The 14,147-nt window shown below is 44.7% G+C and overlaps 1 pseudogene; it reads left to right on the top strand.

Annotated features, from left to right (window-relative positions):
• LOC148161912 (phosphatidylinositol transfer protein beta isoform-like) overlaps nucleotides 1-1,735 on the top strand; it is a 65,818-nt pseudogene extending 64,083 nt beyond the window's left edge.
• The last annotated feature ends 12,412 nt before the right edge of the window (nucleotides 1,736-14,147 follow it).

The raw sequence follows: 14,147 nt of genomic DNA, 5'->3' as shown, positions 1-14,147 counted from the left end.
AGGCAAAGAGACACACTGCCTGCTTAACCTAAAAAATAGCGCCAGGTATTTTACCAGCCAAATTGGGATTCCTGGGGAATAAAAGGGAAAGGTGATGTGGGACAACCAGCTGGTCTGAGGAAAGTCACCTAACCAGAGCTGTGCAGGGTCCCTGGTGTGGCTTGCAGTGAGGTCCTGCTCAGGGCCTCCATGGGAGGAAAGGCCAGCAAGTCAGGGGGCAATCATTTGAAAGCAGTAGAGGGAACAGGACCTGGAGCTCTCCCAGGCAAAATGGCCCCTAATCAGGAGCCAGATCCGTCATCGGAAAATAATCCAGAGCTGACACATGTGAGAACCGCCAGAGAAGGATATGAAAGCTTTTAGTATAAGTTTTCCATCAGTTGTAAATGTTAAACCGAGAAATAGAAAATATAAACAACACCCTCTCTATCTTTAAGAGATGAAAACTACAACGTCTGAAAGGAAATATACTACAAGGTATTGACAGAATTTAGAAAATGCAGAAGAAAAATTTTTGATAGAATTGTATTGACTCTGTAGATCTATTTGCATAGTATTGCCATATGAATTATATTAAATCTTCCAATGCATGCATACAGTTGTTTTTTTCCCCCCATTTGGTCTTTCATCTCTCGCAGAACCATTGCTTCTTATGCTTTTCAGTGAACAAGTCTTGCTCTCCTTGAATGAATTTACACCTGACACTTTTACTGTGTTGTGTGCCATTGTAAATAGAATTGCTTTCTAAATTTCCTTCTCAGATTGTTCATTGCTAGTGCATAGAAACACAACTGATTTTGTATATATGGTACCCTGCAACTTTACGGAATGAGTCTATGGACTCTAATATTTTTGTGTGTGGATGATTTGAGGTTTTTCTATCTTTAGGAGCATGTCCTCTGTAAATAGAGATACAGGTTGACCCTTGACCAATGCGGAGTAAGGATGGTGACTCTCAAGATCAAAAACCTGTGTATAGAGGCGCCGTGAGGGGCGGTAGCAGCGGCGGTGGTGGTGATAGTGGCGGTAGCTGTGAGGGGATTCCGGGAAGATGGTGCTGATTAAGGAATTCTGTGTGGTTTTGCCATGTTCTGTTCAGGAGCAAAGTTCCTGCATTCGTCAGGATGATTGCTCCGGAGGGCTCCTTGGTGTTTCACGAGGAAGCCTGAAACGCATACCCCTACTGTAGAACAAACCATTATGCCTCAGTTGTAACGAGTGTATATATGAAAGATGATTTCTTCATTAAAATTGAAACATGGCACAAACCAGACTTGGGAACATTAGAAAATGTACACGGTTTAGATCCGAACGCATGGAAAACTGTTGAAATTGTCCGCATAGATATTGCAGATCGAAGTCAAGTTGAACCAGCAGACTACAAAGCTGATGAAGACCCAGCATTATTCCAGTCAGTCAAGACCAAGAGAGGGCCTTTGGGACCCAACTGGAAGAAGGAGCTGGCAAACAACTCTGACTGTCCTCAGATGTGTGCCTACAAGCTGGTGACCATCAAATTCAAGTGGTGGGGACTGCAAAGCAAAGTAGAAAACTTCATTCAGAAGCAAGAGAAAAGGATATTTACAAACTTCATCGCCAGCTTTTTTGTTGGATTGACAAGTGGAATGATCTGACAATGGAAGACATTAGGAGAATGGAGGATGAAACTCAGAAAGAACTAGAAACAATGCGTAAGAAGGGTTCTGTCCGAGGCACGTTGGCTGCTGATGTCTAGATGAGTCCCCTGTAGGGTCAGAGACAATATGAAACTGTTTACGTAATCAAGGTCAAGTGAGGGGAACAAGTGCAGCCAGTGATGAGTGAAGAAGGATCTGACCAGTATCTGGCAGTGCTGACGTTTCCCAGATGTGTGCTTGTGATGACATACTCACAGGTTCCCAACCACCTGTGTGTGTGTGTGTGTGTGTGTGTGTGTGTGTGTCTGTGGCTGCATATAAAACACATGTAGAGCTACAGATCAAGATACACACACTTGTGTATATATGTACATACAAACATACTGAAAGGATTAGTACAATTTCTCCAAAGTACTGTACCTATCTTCAAGAATGTTTGGTTGTCTGACTCAGTTGCCTTAGGAGACAATGGCTCCGACTCCAAATCGGAAGTAGGTGTCCACTCCCATCAGTCTGTAAGCCTCGGGTCCTGATTCTGCAACAGAATCTGTAGTCCTTTGTGTCAGCTTCATACCCCCAACAGAGAGTAAATGATCTTTGGTTAAAGTAAAGATTGGTGTGTGTAGCATATTTATGTTAACTCTTTAGGCACTGAACTTAACATCCTGTCAGGTAAAGCTCGCGCAGCTGTGTGACTCACAAGGTCACATTCCCAGTGGCTCAGGTGACATGTCTCAAAGAAACCAAAGCATCCACTCAGTATTAGGTGTCTCTCCTAAAGTTCACTCTTGAAGGGCAAAAATGTGGCTCACAAACAGCTTGAAATGTGTTTGATAAATGTTTGTCTCATAGTTTTTTAAAGTCCAGTTACCCAAATGACTTTCAGGACGGTTTGTTGTTTTTGTTTTTCCCAATGCTCTGCCTTTTTGACAGGACCCACGAGTCAATATACACATAGATTTATTCCAATTTGTTTATAATGAACCAGTCATTGTGTACATGACATATAATTCTATACATTCCTTCTTTTACCTGTTTACTTTCAGATGTTGAGATGATGGGAGGTTACTTGCCTCTTCCACTGACATCCTGAATTACAATTCTGCTCTCTGTTTAAAAAAAAAAAAAAGGCTGCTTTACCTTGTTATTCATCAAAGTCATCATAGGAGGTGTTTAAATCTGCATTTGGGGGGGCATCATTCCTTTTGAAAGATTTTATTTATTTTGGAGATAGTAAGTGTGAGCTGGGAGAACAGAGAGGAGGGAAAGGTAGAAAGAAACTAAGTAGACCCTGTGCTGAGCATGGAGCCGAATATGGGTCTTGACCCCACTACCACGACATCATGACCCGAGCTAAAACCAAGAGTCAGACCCTTAAGTGCCCGAGCCACTCACGCACCCTTGGTGTTTCTAAGAATAGAAAAGTCATTTTTCGCTCAAGCAAATAGAGGGTAATCTGTGAAGAATGATTGCAGATCATGGACTAAATATTTAGTGTCCAATGAATCCAAAATTTTGCTAGACATGTTTTCCCAAGATTGTGTAAAGTTACTATGAGCCAGCTCACCGGCAACTTCCAAAGCCCCAAACCTTTTTCTCCAAGACCTAGGGCATACTGTCACAAACTCAACCCAGCCCCTTCTTGAAACACATTTCAAGTGATCAGTTTTCTTGCATGACCCAACAGGCAGAGCAACTTTCCAGCTTGTTATGGGCATTAAGGGTCTCCCGTTTCTGTTACCAATGGAAGTAAGTGGTTTGCTTCGTTATTTGGCATCTAGAGCCATGATTAGGGTGAAGTTTGTCTCCCCAGAAGTCATTAGGTGCTATTAAATGCAGTAACTTTCCTCCCACTACACTACACTTGACCCCACTCATGTATAATATTCCCTAAAACTTCACTTTCTGAGTAGATCGTTACTCTTTTTATTCAAGGCCCACCCAGGCAGCATTATTAAGATTATTATTAAAATCATGTGGCTTCAGATGCAAGGGTCCCCTACCCTGGCCCTTCCTGACCTTAGGGCACAACTATCTGCAGTAAGAATGGACAACTCCAACCCTTATCCAAACATCACTGATCCCTCTCAGTACACACTTTCTTGGAGGACACCTACAGTGTGGGTAGCTCCAAGTCGGAGCTAGGTGTCTGGGGCAGAGCCTCGTGGTAACATCCTCCTCCTCTTGGAACCGGTGCTTCCCAGCAGCATAAACCACCACAATCCATCCTCTGGGGCTCCTCGGCAGGTGCACAGTTTCACCATGGACGAAGTTACTCTTCCAACCTCTTTGCCTAGCTCAGGCTGCTCCTTGCAGAGTTGGATGCTGCTGTATACATTCCTCAGTTTCCCTGGATTTTTCTGAAATCAACTTGTCCTTATTTTTACCTCCTTTGGCAACCACCTGCTCCACCATTGTCTTGTCCTTCCTAGGGTTATTCTCATCCTCCAAACCTGCTGATTTTCTATCTTCCATCTGCTCCCTCCGTTCTCTGTTTTCAGTGTGGGCTCAGCTCAGGCTCCCGCAGGAGACACACAGGGAAGGGACCAAGTCAGGTTTCAGCTGTAGTCCCCAGGGCTGCTTAACAGGCACCTCAGACCCTCCTACACTCACAGAAACTGAGCAGGAAGGCACTTTGGAGAATTTGAATAACAACCTCACCATACAGGAGAGGAAGCTGAGGCCCAGAGACGTGAAGAGATTTTCCCAAACACCTTCAACACCTAGTGGCAACGGTGCCCCCACACAGGCCTTGGCTGCAAGCTTCCCTGTGGAGGCTCCGGAACACACCCTCGAGAACCCCACATTTGAAATTCAGGGAACACTAAAATTAAAAGTTCAGCTTAAAAATAAAAAATTCATTTTCAGGAGACGTTGGATCAAATGTTGGTATTTCCACTGTTAAAAACAAGGCCATTCTGGGGTGCCTGGGTGACTCAGTCATAAAGCCTCTGCCTTTGGTTCAGGTCAGGATCCGCAGGGTCCTGGGATCGAGTCCTGGATCGGGCTCCTGCTTGGCGGGAAGCCTGCTTCTCCCTCTCCCACTCCCCCTGCTTGTGTTTTCTCTCTCGCTGTGTCTCTCTTGGTCAAATAAATAAATAAAATCTTAAAAAAAAGGCCTTTCTGGGGACCAATCTTTTCTCCCAATTATATAATTCTGTTACTTATATTAGCTTTTCCATCACTGGCTCAGGGATTAGGATCACAGAACACAAAAGTATTAAATAATACTTACCATAGTCACAAATAAAAGGCACTTCAATGATTATCTATAAAATATCTGACTCCTGTGCTAAAGTTCTCTTTCCTGAGAGCTGGCACTGGGTCTGCCTGCTCACCCCATGTCCCCCGTGCGTCCGAGAGACTGCCAGGTGAAACATTCAGTAAATACTTGTGAAGCAGATAGATAAAATTTACCAGCAATAACGAGCTTTTACTGATCTCCAGTCCCAACCATCTTTCCATTCAAACCCAATCCCGGTTCTGGGCTGAAGCAATAGAAGCACAGCCTTCAGAAAAGCAGTCCAAGATGCCAATAGCAGCTTCACCACATGTCCCATATGCTTTTGTGGATCACTTAATTATCTCTTTGAGCATATTTATCTCGTGTATGATAGAGAATGTAGAATATAACTTCGAGAAGGCAGCATGGACCACTGGAATGTTAGACGGGAAATGGGGTATCATGCAGCAGACAGGGGTCCCATCCCTGGGCACCAGCTGCAGAGCTAAAGAACACCTCCATCAGAGTCACTGTGTGCCTCTTAGAATGCCCTGGGGATAAGGCCCACAAATCTGCATTTCTGACAAAAGCTCCAAGGAGATTCTCACGTATGGATAAAGCCTGTTTTAAACAAAGAGCCGAGGATGGAGACTCTGAAAGACCCAGTGCTCACACCCTTCACCCAAAGTGGCTTTCAATGGAGAATGGGGACATTTCTGGGAAGGGCTCCTACTTAATCTGTGTCCTGCTTCCATGATTTGGGTTTTTAGGCCCTCCGTTTGCCTGTAGGTTTCCTCCTCTGCTCTAATTGCTGGGGAATGTCAGCCCTCATGGGGGTCATTTCTTTATGAAGACCTCTGTCATTTATTCTCCTCCTGGACAAGGGACAGCGGAGATCAGGTCTGGGGTTCCACAGTTCTAGCATTCCTCCTAAGCTACCTGGCTAAGCTGAAAGCATCATGACAGATCGAAATGAGGTCAGAGAAGAGGATCCCAGAGGAGTGAGATGCTGAGGGCAGGCCCTCTTCGGAGAGAGAACCACTACAAGGTCACTATCAGACCTGTTCAGGTGGGGGACGACTTACTGACCAATTCCGTGAGCAGAGAACCCACCCTCGTCATTCCAAACTCCTGAGCCAAAGGACTGCAAGATAACACATGTTGGTTGCTTTAAACCACTGCTTTTCTAATTGTTAATATGCATCAATAGAGAACTAGTTCAGATGCTTATCTCTACTTCCCCGGGTTTTTAATGTTTAGAAACATGTATGCTAATCTCTACCAAGGAAAAAAATTTGAGAATGCACTGGGAGGGCGGGTAGGCGGGTGGGGGCGGAGCCACGGCCAGAAGTAGAATAGTGGAGGCAGTGGAAGCTCTGGCAGCTCAGGACTGAGAGCAAGTCAGAATTACCCTGATGCTTCAGATTCTCTTCAGTTTCTCCTCTCATTCGGTCTGCAGTCTCAGTTCATTTGAGGAGCAACACTGGTGTTACCGCGGGGGCATTTAATAAAGAACTTGGTCCCGTACAGAAACTCATCGTGGACAAGATTAGAGAATACAGAACTAAGCTACGGGCATCTGGAGGACCCATTGATACTGGCCCAGAGCACCAGCAAGACCTAGGGAGGGAGCTTCTGAAGCTTAAATACACATATGGTAAATCAGACATGAATACGTTCCCGGAATTCACATTTGAAAATCCTAAATTTGAAGTCATCGAGAAGCCACAGTCCTGGAAAACCCATGTAAAATTTATTTGGAAATTTCACCTAGATTAGTTGTACAACTGGATCAGAATAAACAGTTCTCAACTGTCAAATGTTCTTTTGAATTCTGATTCCAAATAAATTATTTGGTGATGTTGGATGTAGAAAAAAAAAAACACAAAAACCCAATAACCACAGTAAACATCTGTTCCTCACCTTCACGTAATGTTCGTTAGCCCTTGTCACATGAAGGACACCGTGAAGGGCATTTCCTATCTACAAGAGGTTCTTTCTAACACCCTCTTCCTGAGACCATGAGGTGTGTTCTTTCTGGCCGCAAGGAATAAAAACCCCAACTTGCTTCATGGGAGGTACGTTCCTATTGATTTAGCTTAAGGGAATTACCGTCAGCTAAGGTTATGATAGGTCTCAGGGATCAATTTTTCACTCATGTGTGGTGGCGGATTTCCCAAAAATGACGTACTTTTTCAAGGTAAGATTGCCCCCTGTACTTCATCTTTTCTTATCCCTGCTGTCTTCCTAACTATGGGAAATTGTATAAAACAAAATAGTGATATAAAACAATATACACAATATACACAAAACAATAGTGTATAAAACAAAAACAAGATAGACAGGGTTTGGGATTTAATAAGAGCTGTTGGGGCACCTGGGTGCCTCAGTAGGTTAAGCATCTTCCTTCAGCTCAGGTCATGATCCCAGAGTCCTGGAATCCAGCCCCACATTGGGTTCCCTGCTCGGTAGGAAGCCTGCTTCTTCTGCACCCTCTGCTGCTCCCCCTGCTTGTGTTCTCTCTCTGTGTCTCTGTCAAATAAGTAAGTAAAATCTTAAAAAAGATAATGAGAGCTGTTATAATCCTGAACTTCTGGGGAATTGATGACAAGGACCCCAGGGTAGCAGGGAACAATGGCTTTGGGCTTTTGGAGTTGCAAATGGGCATGTGCCAAAGAACAATACATGGTTTTGGGAGATACCTTAGCAACAATTTTGGCCATAATGGCCACAAAATCCATCATCCACCAGTCACTCTGTACACAGGTTATCCAGGTTTAATTTTGGCGAATGGCAACTATTTCAAGAAAGACCAGATAATTGCATAAGAGCACATCCAACAAATATGGGGATGATATAAAAGGTTGCATTGCCAAATCAGGCGCCACTAATCATAAGTCTTACCCAGGATCAAGTTTTACTCACATTTTCAAAGGGAAATTGTGAGGTACCTGCAAAGCAACTGAGACCACTAACACTAACTGCAAGAACCGATTTCCCACATGAGGACACGCTCTGACCCAGGCAAAACATACATGGTCTCTAAATGTTGTGTGAGGTTACCACACAAAGTGGAACTCTTTGGGTTGATTTCCCATGGCTATGCTTACATAGCTGAGGTGACTTTTTCTAGCGAATAAGGCCATATTAATCCACAGATTCTTAGTTTGTTTCCCTAAATAGTTCTATACACACCAAATCACCCTCCTGAAAGCATGCCAGGGACGGGCCTTCCCAACATTCACCACCATTTGGGTGTTCACCAACAGATTCGTCACGAGATGTTTACAAGGAAAATTGACCAGGACACTTTCTTCCCTCCCTCCTTCCCCCTTTCTTTTTTGTCTGTCTTTCTTTGTCTCTTTTTCTTTCTTTCTTTCTCTCTCTTTCTTTCTTTCTTTCTTTCTTTCTCTTTCTTTCTCTTTCTTTCTTTCTTTCTTTTTTTTTCTTTCTTTCTTTCTTTCTTTCTTTCTTTCTTTCTTTCTTTCTTTCTTTCTTTCTTTCTTTCTTTCTTTTCTTTCTTTCTTCTTTCTTTCTTTCCGTCCTTTCTTCCTTCCTTCCTTCCTTCCTTTTTCCTTCCTTCCTTCCTTCCTTCCGTCCTTCCTTCCTTCCTTCCTTCCTTCTTTCTTTCTTTTTCTTTCTTTCTTCCTTCCGTTCTTTCCCTTCTTTCCTTTTTTTTCCTTCCTTTATTCTTTCTTTCTTTCTTATTTCCAGGCCAGATCCACTGAAGGGAAATGACCAAATGAAAGAACACAGTTTCCCTTCTTTTCCACACATTGTTTAAGTGGAGCTTGTAAATCAGCAAGAATCCAATAATTTCCCTAGGAAAATATATGCAGGGAAGGACAAGTTCCTCCATTACCCTTCAAGGTCTTCCAGCTTAACTAAGAATTAAGTTTACCTGAGATATTGAATATGCATGAAGAACTGATATTGAAATTCAGACCTTTAAAGAATAGAAACTATTAAGGCAGACATTTCTTATACATTTTAGACAAGGAGACAATACATTTCCAAGGGACGTTTGGGAGCTCTAATTTGGAGTGAGTTCTATGCAGAATTCAGTCCCTCTGCTTTAAAGGCCTTGGTGAGAAGGATGTCTTTTTACTTCTTAGTACAGGGGATGCCTTTTTCATAGGGGAGATGGGTTTCCTGCTTTCAGGGAGACAGAGGAGGGTTTGAGTGTCCTTGCAGCAGTTGCTATTCAAATAGCTACAATTCAAAATAATCAATATGCCATTGTGGTACATATTGGGCAATCTGACCTTGGCCCCTATGGGTACCATGGTTTCTCTTAGGCTTGCTCATTACTCAGTACCTCTTTCAGAGAGAAAGCTAAACATATTATTCTTAGAAATACCAAGGGGCATCCAGGTGGCTATGTCGGATAAGCATCTGACTCTTGATTTTGGCTCAGGTCATGATCTCAGGGTCGTGGGAACCCCACGTTTGGGCTCTATGCTCAATGCAGAATCTCCTTGGGATTCTTTCTCCCTCTCCCTCTGCCCGTAATCCCTGCTCTAAATAAATAAATAAATAAATAAATAAATAAATAAATAAATAAATAAAATCTTTAAAGAAAAAAAATAAAAAATAAATACCATGATCTTACCTGAAACTAATGTAACGCTGTATGTTAAGTATTCCAGAAATTTTTTAAAATTATTTTAAGGGTCACCTGGGTGGCTCAATTGGTTAAGTGTCAGTCTTTGGCTCAGGTCAGGATCCCAGGGTCCTGGGATAAGCCCCATGTCCAGCTCCCTGCTCAGGGGTGAGTCTGCTTCTCTCTCACTCTCCCCCTCCCTCCACCACTCTGCTCTCCCAATCGCTCTCTCTCAAAGAAGTAAAGAAAATAGTTTTTAAAAAGCAATATAATGGTCCTCTCTGGAATCAATGCACTGATAATTATGCTTTCTTTTTGCTGACTCCCAGTCCCCCCATTTCTCTTTATTACCTGTCTGACCTACGTCCTTCCCCCAGTGATAGAGCCCTCTCAGGTGCACTGCTTAACCTGGAGGTGGGGCCAAAGAGAAGTGCACACATGGCTAGAATGGGCTGCCTTCAGAGTCAGTCATAACGAAACTACAGGCAGTTAGAAACGAGCCTAAAGTACCATTAGGAATAAGCACTGTGATATTTAGTGGTATGGATTTTAGGTTTGCTATTGATATCAACTTCCTTGTACAAATATGGTTAGAATCAAACATGACAGCAGGGCATCAGACAAAATGAAAGAAAACTGTGTCAAGTGTGAAGGTACTAAGTTACCAAAGTTACTCTCAGTTGTAAATTGCTTTGTCCCTCAGCCCCTCATTTCCACCTGCAGAACCTAGAAGACGTTCAACAGAGTCTCCACTTGCCATCAGATTCAATCTGGGGACACAATAATTTAAACTGTTAACCCAAACTTTCCATTTTTTCCTAATGTGTGTTGAATACCAGGTATTTCGATTGCCCATTCTCATTTTCAGTGAGACCGCAGTGAGGACAGAGACTAATGTGGTGCATCCAGGTACTATTCTGTGTTTTGGTCTACTCTGTACTCCGTGTGTCAACTTTTGTCTGCCAGTGGACCTCTGACCATACACGGGAAACCCAACAAATACTAAAAGTGTAGAATCTCTGGGTTGATCTGAGGAAATATCAAGCAACTTTTAGGATTCTCTAAGGCGCAGAATGGCTCTTGACCTGCAAGGACTAAGGGAGCTGCCCCATCCTTTCCTTAGGGGGAGTAATTCCAGATTCCTGACGCATGCACCTGTGTATTTTTTATTTATTATTATTATTTTTTTAATTTCAGCTAGGCTCCATGACCAACGTGGAGCTCTAACGCAGGACCTTGAGATAAAGAGTTGCACGCTCTACCAACTGAGGAAGCATGGGTCCCCCGAGCACCTTTGATGCAGGCACACACCATGATTTTCATGTTGGAAAAATAGTGCAAACTCTGGGAAATGTCTTCAATCTGCTCCACTCCTTCTGGGTATGTTTCCTGAGTTCCAACTGTGTGGGAGTCCTCTTTCCCACCCACCCACAGAAGACCCTCTCGGATCCCAACCCAGATCCCCTGGGATCCCTGGGGTCCTTTCTGTGTTAGCCTCTCCTGCTCTCAGTGTGTTTGTGCTTCTAAAGACACCTGTGAGCAGGACTGCCCTGGGGCTCCAGGAGCTACTTTTTACCCAGTCCCAGAGAACGGGGAGTACATGCCGTATATGACCCCAGCCCCATGTATCTCCCCTCCCCAAAGGCACTCAGCCTTTCACTAACAGGTGCAGCAGGGTCAAATCTCCATTCCTGGCCCAGGGGAGACTAACTCTGAAACAAAGTTGTCCCCCAGGCTCTCCTGTACCTGTCAGGACAAAGCTCCCCCACTGCTGTTGCAGGAAATCACACCTTACACAGCAATGAACTCAAAATGGTCACAGATCTAAGTATAAGAGCCAAAACTATTGTGCAAGAGGACTACATGGGAGAAAATGGTCAGGAATTCACAGTAAGCAAAGAGTTCTAAGTCACTGCGGCAAGAGCACGATACGTAAGAGAAAATTGAAGATGAAGAAGTTTTTTGCATCAAACTTTGCCACTGAGAAAAGGAACAGAGAAGCCACTGATTAGGAGGAAATATTTGTGGATTAAATACCCAGTGAGGACTCACATTCACGAGAGACAAGAGGACTGTGAACTCACTCAATGGGCCGAAGCAACACACTCCTTTAAGCCAGTATAAGAGTTGAATACACATGTACCAAAGGAGACACATAAAAAGGTAATCAAGGTTATTAGTAATATGTTATTAGTGCTCAAGGAAATGCAAGGACAACCACGTACCATTTTACATCAACTAGTGTGCTTATGTTCCAAAGACGATACCAAGTGTTGCTGAGGATGTGGAGAAACTGGACCCTCTTATATTGCCGGTGGCAACGTAAAATATAAGAGCCACTGCGGAAGCCACTTTGAGAGTTCTTAAGAGTTCAGCACAAGCTTGCCATAGGACCCAACCATTCCACAACTAGGAATCTATCTGAGAGAAGTAAAAGCATATGTCTGCTCAAGTCTTGGTCAGAAATGTTCCGGGCAGCGTTATTCACAATAGGGAAAACCTGACAGCAACACAAAGGGCCATCGGCTGGTGAATGGACAAACCCAATGAGGCCTATCTGTACCCTGGCATCTATTGGGCAACAAAAGGCACAGAAATCTGATCCAAGCTACAGCATGGAGGAACCTCAAAAGGATGCTAAGTGAAAGAAGCCAGTCACCAAGAACTACAAACCTTCTCATTGTGCTTATGTAAAATGAGCAGAAAGGAGCAATGCACAGAGACAGAAAGCAGATCAGTGCTGCTTGGGGCTGGAGGAGGGAGCGGAGACTGTCTGCAGAGGGGCTGGAGGGAGTGTGGGAAGGTGAAGGAAGCCTCTGAAACACACTAGGGCACTAGCTGAACAACTCTGTCATTGTTGACAATGGGTGAAATTTATTGTATGTCATTTTCACCTAAAAAAAAGAAAGAAGGTGACCTTCGCACATCAGTGGGTCCTGGGACCCCCAGGTAAACACTGCCTGGTGAGGGGCCACATCCTGGAGTCTCAGCAGGTGGTGGCTCAGAGCCTGGTTTCTGACCTCTCAGCTGGAGTCAGGGATTCAGTGCCTGTGCCTTCAGCCTCAGGCCCCGGCAGTTCCCCTGGAATCCACCAGGCGGCAGACTACTTAAGGGAACAGACCTTCAGGTTGCCCAAGGACACCAGGGGGAAGCAGGCAAAGACAGGGGCAGTAGCTGGCTGGAGATACCTAGAGGAAGTCAGGGCTGCAGGACCCACGGAAGCCGCTGGCAAGATCTGGATGGATCTTAAGTAGGTTTGGTCCCCTGGGTGGGCTCTAGCCACGAAACTTTAGGTTAACATCCAAAGGTTCCCTTTGATGCTCCCTCCTGCACTGGCACTGAGGCTCCCCCCAGTCCCCCCACTCAGCATAGGGAAAAGAGCCTGTGCTGCTATTCACCTTCTTCTGAGTCTAAATGGAACACTTTGGGCTGGGTTTAGGGGAATCTGCCCTTTTCTGGCCCTCTATGTAGGGCCAGCTCCTGGGTGCTGAACCATTCCTGCGGGGGCCTAGAAGAGGCACTGTGGTCCTTCACATTGGAGCTGGGCTTGCAAAGAAGGGTTCCTGCTAATCCATATTTCCCTGGCCCTGGCTGAGCATCCTGGTCCAAGATCAGGGGCTGCAGTGACCTAAAATAGGGAACCTCCTATATGTCACTGCTCCTCTCTGGGAAAGTCCAAAGAAGGCCCATGGTAGTGGTGGGGGAAGGGGAGGGCATAGAAACCTACACTCTGACAAAACATCGTCCACAGTGAAGATTTTAAAAAAAATGTTAGAGGACAGATCTCATATTATGTAGTCGGTGGTGCAGTAACAGCTCTGCGTGGTAACAGAGGGTAGCTACACTAGTAGTCAGCCTAACATAATTTATAGAGTCGTCCAATCCCTGTGTTGCCACGTGAAACTGATGCCACACGGGAATCTGTTATGAATCAATTTTTAAAAGACCTGAAGTTGAGGGGAAAACTTACTCTCCTAGTTCTCCTTGCTCAGCTCAGGCTGCTCCTTGCAGAGTTGGATGCTGCTGTATGCATTCCTCAGGTTCCCCTGAGTTTTCTGGACTCAACTTGTCCTTATTCTCACCTCCTTTGGCAATCACCTGCTCCACCATTGCCTTGTCCTTCCTCGGGTTATGCTCATCCTCCAAATCTGCTGATTTTCTGTCTCCCAAATGCTCCCTCTGTTCTCTGTTTCCAGTGTGGGCTCAGATCAGGCTCCTGAAAAGGACACACAGTGAAGGGACCAAGTCAGGTCTCAGCTGCAGTCCCTAGGGCTGCTTAAAAGGCACCGCAGACCCACATGCACTCACAGAAACTGAGCAGGAAGGGGCCGTGGAGGATTTGAATAACAACCTTATCTTACACATGAGGAAAGTGAGGCCCAGAGAGAAGAAGAGATTTTCCCAAACTCCTTCAACAGTTGATGGCAGTACGGCCGCCACACAGGCCTTGGCTGCGAGCTTCCCTGTCGAGGATCCTAACATATCCTCCGGGAACCCACTTCTGAATGTCAGGGGACAGTGGTCAATCCGTATTCCCACTGTTCAAACAACAATGTCCAGAAGGACTTTTCCTGGGAATACTCTTGTTCACAATTGTACAGTCCCACTTGTATACTCAGTTGGTTTACACTCCTGGTTGAACTTCAGTCCACTCTCAAGATGGGAGAGCAGACAGGCCCCGGGG

Source organism: Eumetopias jubatus, unplaced genomic scaffold (genome assembly GCF_037043125.1).
Source record: "Eumetopias jubatus isolate StellerSeaLion01/CBP00866 unplaced genomic scaffold, mEumJub1_p1.0 scaffold_39, whole genome shotgun sequence".
Classification (NCBI taxonomy): Eukaryota; Metazoa; Chordata; class Mammalia; order Carnivora; family Otariidae; genus Eumetopias; species Eumetopias jubatus.
This window is presented reverse-complemented; position numbering and strand designations above follow the sequence as displayed.